The 7,503-nt window shown below is 47.9% G+C and overlaps 1 long non-coding RNA gene across 1 annotated transcript in view; it reads left to right on the top strand.

The window, feature by feature from the left end:
• The first annotated feature begins 629 nt into the window (after positions 1-629).
• The window catches only part of LOC119266886, a 17,762-nt gene continuing 10,888 nt past the window's right edge, over positions 630-7,503 (top strand). The window contains exons 1-3 of the long non-coding RNA XR_005132183.1: positions 630-1,029; positions 5,252-5,480; positions 7,093-7,237. This is a non-coding gene — a long non-coding RNA (uncharacterized LOC119266886). The remainder of the gene's footprint in view (positions 1,030-5,251; positions 5,481-7,092; positions 7,238-7,503) is intronic.

Genomic DNA, 7,503 nt, shown 5'->3' on the forward strand with positions numbered 1-7,503 from the left:
TTTTTTTTGTGGCGAAGAAATTAAGAGGTTTCTGAAGTGGTGTCCGCTAGAGTGTAGTCTTTGTTGGCCAGAAAACTTCACAAAGGCTTAGCTCTTTTGGTCGATTCTCCCATAAACTTGAGAATCGATCCTCCACCTAGCTTCTTTCAGAATCTTGTACCCATTTTTTCTTACAATCCTAATTGTTCACATCCTAACTAGTTCGAATTGTAAAAAAAATATTTGGGTTCAAAATTAGGATGGTGCCGATTTGTGATGTCATCCGTGACATCAGCAACTATGTGTTCTCATTGATACAGGCTCTCTTTGCAAGCACAAAACTGTATTCTATCGAGCGAGCGCGTGAAATACCTTTTTCTCTGGGGTGAGCGCGTGAAGCCAACCACAACGTCGAGGTTATAAAAAACTAAAAAGCTGATGGCGCCAATAATAAATCATAAAGCCGACATGCTTTATTTTAAGCTGGCTTTTGGCATGTGGGTTCAACCAATAAAGCTCTAATCGAATATATTCCTAGTACTACTAGTACTACTATAATACCTAAAGTTCATGTAAAGTAGCACTCACATCGAAGCTGCTAGCACTCACATCGAAGCTGCCGAGCTGGTCACAGGCGTGCAGCCATTCGGGACCCAGCCTCTAGCTATAAGAGACAACTAACAGAGTTGGCAAGCCGTTCTTGTACATCAGCAAACCTTATTTTTACCACCATCTCATCCTCCTTAATTAGCAAGCCTTATTTTCCCTACTATCACCAACATCTCATCCTCCGATTGAGATGCAGATCTTGGCCTCTTCACTCATCCATGTGCTTCCTTACTTTAACGTCGACGCCGGCCGTTGCGGGACACGGGGGCTGAAGAGCTAGAGTAGCAAGTCACCGGGGTACGTGCTGTGGCTGGCCGGACGTCCGGCGAGGGAGGCAACCAGAGGGATGCATGTTCTCTCTGCCGGCACGCGCACGAAAGCAGCAACACCGAATTTCGGATTACCATCGAGGGGGCGACAATCAATTTGTAGCCCATTTATGTGAGTATTTCTTTTCCCTTTCGGTCCACTGGTTATACGATATATATTTTTCTTCTTCATTCTGTTGGGAGATATGAGGCTAGCTGTACGCCGGGTGATGCAAGTTTTTTGAATTAAAATTCTTTTGTGTCTGTATGTGTTCTCTATGCCTGACAAATTTTTTGGTGACGATAGTTTACCATATTAATATTTGGGCCAGCTTAATTAATTTGTCAGATCTATCAAACTATTGAAGCAGTAAAACACCTGCACACCATGCATGGTTCTCCGATTTTCTGTTACATCCACAGAATTACCAAAATATATTACTCCCTCAGATCCATATTATTTGTCGCTCAAACAGATGTGTCCAGACGTAGATACATCTGTTTGAGCGGCAAGTGATATGGATCAGAGGGAGTACATCCGTTAGATTTTCATAATATACATATTTAAACAGATCAAATATACTATATTTACGTAAAGTTACTTAAACGGAACACCTCGGTTGGATCTAAATGACCATACCTAAACAGTACTTAACTATATACGATAGACATAATTATACATAAACAGAAGCATCAATCTTAATAAATGTATTTGAAGTTCTGAGAAATTCATAACCAGTCCTTCTTAATTGTTACGAGATAAATCATGACAAATATATCATACGACTCCTAGTTGCAGTTAGACATATCTTCATACCTGTACTTGGACACATCATAACCTGTAAATGTCCCTAAATCTTCATTACTGGAGCTAGATAAACCACAACCAAAATATCATTATAGTTGCAGTTAGAGTTATATCATATAACACACGAAAATGTTTGAAGTATACATATCAGCTATTATTATTCTGAATGCAGAAAGTTGATTATTAGTTGAACTATAAATAAAATGTGCTTGTAATTTCATGCCAGATTTAAACATATTATTCCTCAACGCATAGGCAAATGTTAATTATTGTAACGGATACATGCACACAATGGGGGCCGCAATAAAAATATTATAGCCAATGGTATCTTTTGTTATGCCATCTAGTGTTCTACAGATAGTTTCTATATGGGTTATATCCAAATTCCCTACGGGTGATAAGCAAAAACTTATTCTTAGGAATAATACGCAAGAAAAAACAAATCAGGAGTGATTAGGAAGTAACATGAGCATCCGGCAGCGGCGCATGTAAATAAGCATTGATTACTAGAACCGGAGTTTATTAAAAAATCACTTAATTTATAAAAGATGCTCCAATTGGATATGCAAACAAGAATTTGAACACAAGCCAGCCATTTTTGAGAGAAGTGACAAGGATACGATACCCCGAGCAAGGTGTCAAGTCATCCACTCTACCCAGAGGAGACAAGGATGCAAGTAGCTATATGCGCATGACATGGTTCGGTTCGACCAAGGGGCGCGAGCCCACCAGTAGTCTGCCCCCAGCCATGTAACTCTAGCATGGCCAAGTATATAAGGCAAACTAGGGGCCCTATCAAGCCGGACAAATCATTCTAGAGACATCTAGCTAGGGTTTCTGTTGCGCAATCTCAGGTTCGCCTACACCAGTATTTCGGATCCACTTGCGTCACCAGGCCCAACCGCAGAACAACACCGACTTATGAGAGGCCTTGGGCCTTCTCGCCCCAAAAGACTAGCCTATTAGGAGGGGACACCCTGGCCCTTATAAGTCGTGTTATGTCTCCTTCACAACCGATGTGGTACTAAACCCAACAGTTTTCACCTACCCTCATCTTCTTCTTCGGTCGCCGCCGTAGCTCTGAGCTTGTAACACAAGAAAGACATCCCTTGGGAAATCTTCCCGATCACCAGTGAGCACTCGAGCAATACAACCACGATAAGTAGGAGTAGGGTATTACCTCTCTAGGGAGGGCCTAAACATGGGTAGAACGTGTATCGCGTGCAACCATCTCAATCCGCCGCTCGCATCCCCTCCGAACAAATACAACTTCACTCGACGAACCACAGGTCTGAAGACACCAAGAGTTGATGTGCCAGGAAGTGGTTGTACAGATCCATTTGATCAGATCGAGGTCGCTTCCCCAACTTTGAAGATAGGTGGTGTTGCCTCCTGTTGAGATCTTCTCCTCGGCTACATGCACATGGTCTCCAAGAAGGGGGGAGTCTGATCCATGCCACCTCCTTTAGCCAGGCAAAGGCCTTGCTGCCCGGGCTTCATCTATTACAATCTTGGCATGTCACGCTCAAACAGCCCCGCCACGAGCCGTCTGAGCAAGCCTCTTCATCTTGTTCGTCCATAGATCTGGGTTTTCATCTAGTTGGCAAGATTGACTCATTCTTGCCTATCCTTGTTTCCGGTGCAGACAGAAGTGAAGGACCAACCAGCTATGATGCCTCTCATGAGGTCATCATGACAGGGGTTATAGCCAGCGCGGCCGCCAACTTCGACACCTTGATGACCCCCATCACCGACCAATATCCTGAAGGGGTGAAACATGAGGCATTGTGCCTTTAACCTCCCTGTCAAGCGGGAAGAGCTCGAGTGCCCAAAGAACAAGCTCGCCACCTAGCGCGGTGGTCGTGTTTAGGAGCTGTGCAATCAAGGATGTCAAGTCAACGTCGAGTTTGGCTTGCTGAAGAAGAAGGGTGTCCCCGTCTTCGACTCTCCGGTCAAGAACCTCGTCGCCGCCACGATGGCATCCCACGCGATCGAGATCTCGAAAGGTGCGGAAGGCCATGACAAGATCCACCAAATCCTCTTCCAACTTGAGGAAGCCGTTGTTCAGCACGTGGCCATCTCTGGGGCTCAGGCCATCTCGGTCACAGCAAGCTCCAAGATCAAGCGCACAAAGGGCACGCAAAATTCGGGCTCCTCTCTCATCTCCCGGAGGCTTCAGCCAGTCCAGGATTGGCTAGCCAAGAGATGGGCATGAGCTCGTCATCGCTCAACGGTCTCAAGACCAGGAGGGGGAGGAGAGGCGCCTTGCCACCTCAATCCATTAGCAGCTCAGGCCTTCCCGAGACAATGGGTGTCATGATCGCCATGTTAGTGGCCATCGAGTTGAGGACCCTGACCCTCAAGATCAAGACGATCATCCTCAAGACGATGACATCGCCTACATGGGATCGAGAGCTTATGGCACCTGCATCCGCAATGTCAAGTTCCTGGAACGCTTTCGGCCCTATGGTGTGGACAAGTACACTGACGAGGCCAGACCCAACATCTGGCTCGCGAACTGTACTACACCACATGCGTCATTGTCGGGGGGCAACGATTTGCATGGCTGTGAGATACCTTCCTCTTCATCTGGTCGTGATAAGAACGGCCAGAATAGAAGAAGTCAAACGGTTGCAAACGCAGCCTATGGGTCACATGCAAGCAGGAAAATATCCAAACCTCGGCCGATAGGAGGAGCAAATAGTACGTCGCCCAACGACAAACACCACCACCGGCGACAAAGCTGGATGAACCAGAAGCTGCAAAGCGAAGTGAGAGACAGGTGGATGTGCGCGGCATCTGACGTTGCGCCCCACTCGGCACATAAAACAACAAACTTAAAGAAAAACGAAACCAACTTAAGAAAATTCCCGAAAGCCCACGAAGCATCTCAATTCGCACAAAGCCGAGCACCATTCATGCCTTCATGGGACAGCCTTGGCGGTGCGGCCGGTCCGTCGCTCACGCCCTGAGCCGGGTCACCTGAACAAAATAGCCTAGCAGAGAGCGAACGTGTCGCGCCCGCTCGTACCCCTGGTCAGGCGAATGAAACAGCCCAGCTGGTGACGGACGACACTCGGCCCTAGACGGACACACTTCCGGGCCCGGCTTGCGCGAACGACGCAGCCAGGCCGGTCTTTGCCCGGGCTGATATAATAATGCGTACATATGTATGATGGTCTCCTGTATCAACAACCATCAGTCTTCTATACTTCAAAGTATAATGTGCTCTACTAATTAAATCTTCAAATAGACATAGGATGGTAGGAGTATAAGATAGAACTGACCTATCGGTACAAAATGACTCATCTGATAATGATATAAGGTTCGTGTATCGAATTTCTGAAACCCATTCTGGATAGTTTCAGTCAAATAATTTATCCAGAACATAGAACACTAAGCTACTAGATTTCCTACCTCAGCAATGGTAGTTCAGCAAATATAAACAGTGTCTTTGTGACTTCTATTAGTGTTATTAAGCATGTCTATATTTCTACTGACTTGGAACCTATGTGCAATTTTATAGCTTCATGAAATGATTATGCAGGAGATCAAAGGAGAATTCCCTCAAGAAGACACGCCTAAAACTGAAGATTTCATGCAAAGGACAAAGGATAAAAAGCAGAGAATTAACCAGTTGCAGAATTTACTTGGTCACTGGACAATGATGGCTAATTTTATCAATACTGAAAACAGACAGAAATTTTACTGCCGCGGACAATGATTATGGAGACATACTCAAAGCAAACGAACCTATGCATGAAGAGCTCTTAACGGTATATATGCTTTGCTTGATCCCTCTGCACACGAACGTGAGAAACTGTGCACATGCACGGAGTAACAGATTACACAATATAAACAAGCATTGTAATGAAACACTGATAGTAAAAGACTTGGGCCGGGTCAGGTTAGCACGGCACAGGCCCGTCATGCCTCGGACCGCCTCGTCCTCAGGCCAGTCGGCCCGGCCAGTCCGCACGGCACGCCGGGCTGCCGTTGGGTCCTGCCGTGCTGCGGCCCATGGACGACGACGGCGCTGACCTGCGTTGGGAGCTTGCTGTGGGACAAGGATTGACACGACGGATTCCCGCCATGTACCCCGACTCCCCGTTTGGCTACGCACCATTCATTCGGCTCGGCCAGATCGCGGCGAGGAGAGGGGATGCGGGGGACAGAGCTCCGACCACGGGCTGATGAGAGCGGCGAGGTGCGGTGAGCACGGCGTGGACCGCCCGCGACAGGCGGGGCCGTAAGCGCGGCCCAGAGGAGCGCCGCGGGGCGAGGGGATCCGCAAGACGGAGCTCCAAACGCGGGGGAGGGTGGGCGACGCGGGAGGCCGTGCACGCCTGCGCGGCCATGGGACAAAACTCGGAGCGTCGGAGCGCAGGCGGCTGCTATGGCTGCGGGCTGTTCGTTGACCTCGAGAGGCATACACGGGCTTTTCCCATGCCGTCCTGTGTGGGTGCCGGCTCTCATGTCGTGCCCATTTTCTCGGCCCGGCACGGCGTGGCACGCCAGCCACCGGATCAGGCCATCCCGTGAGGTCAGGCCCAAAAAAGCACAGCCCAACACTCCCAGGCTGTCCCAGGTTCCCAGCACAGAACCAGCGTGAAGAAACTCTCGCCGTTTCACCCCCATGCATGTGGTCGCTCCGGCAAATTGGCTTCATTCTCCCCTCTGTGATACCGAGGGGCGAGGGCTCCATATCCGCCAGACCTAGCAGATACCAGCAACTCCTCAGCTCCCGTGTTGTTATTGTATGGGCTGCCAATCTAGGTAGGCTTGGTCCAGTTAGTTATAGGAACTTTATGATGCTGCACGATTACACGGCTAATGGCCTAGACCAGTTAGTTAGGCTTGGTCCAGTAGTTAGGATGCCAACCTGCACCCTGGACCTGGAGGCATCCGGCGGCGAGAGTGTGAGGAACGTGCCACCAGGTCGGTGCAAGTAGTTACATGAGAGTAGCTATTGGGGTGCAGCCGTGCAGGTGGAGTAGCGCACGCTCGGGCTCGTCCAGGATTAATGGTAGACCATTGCAGCAGAAAATGCTATGGGCTCTAGCCGAGGAGCAGGAGCTTAGGGCGACATGGCCAGCATGGCGTGTAGCTATCAAAGAGGGAGCTCAGCGGTAAGCATAGAGTTTTTATTTTTGTTTTTTCTTGGCAATGACGGTAAGCATAGAGGTTAACGTGTACGCCGTCAGGTACGAGTGCAAGAGATTAATTTGTTTATATGCTAGTATTAGAGGTTATAATTGCGCAACTAATCTGGAGTTTGCATTGGTCCAAGAAAATATATGGCCCATTAATTCGATTAGAAGTACACATAGATGAAAAGGCCGAGATCATTTGCTTTCCAACTCATTTGGATTTTTTATATTGATATAGATATAGGTGTGTTCACGCCCGCGCGATGCATCAAGGATGCGGGCACTGGCTAACTGGCTGGCCGACCGTAGAGAAGAGGTCCATGGTGCATCTGATGGCTGAGGAGGCCGCCCTGCGCTCACATCAGAGGAACTAAAAAAATAAGGTGCTCTTTCTTTATCTAGAAAATAATTTTTCACTCTGAGTATATTATAGTTGCCACGGCGAAATTATCCTGCATTATGTGACGGAGAGTAGGCTCCCAACTGAGGAGATCAAGAGGCCATGCGAGGAGAAAAGAGAATCAAAACTAATTGTGTAAGGTGAACATTGGCCTTCTCGGAATGAATATACTCCTCCCACTCAGTTAAATTAAGTGGTAACAGAAATTCGCTCTTTCGACCAACAACTCACGAACTAGCTCAGGTAAGC

The sequence above is a fragment of the Triticum dicoccoides genome, chromosome 3A (assembly GCF_002162155.2).
Source record: "Triticum dicoccoides isolate Atlit2015 ecotype Zavitan chromosome 3A, WEW_v2.0, whole genome shotgun sequence".
NCBI classification, from domain to species: Eukaryota; Viridiplantae; Streptophyta; class Magnoliopsida; order Poales; family Poaceae; genus Triticum; species Triticum dicoccoides.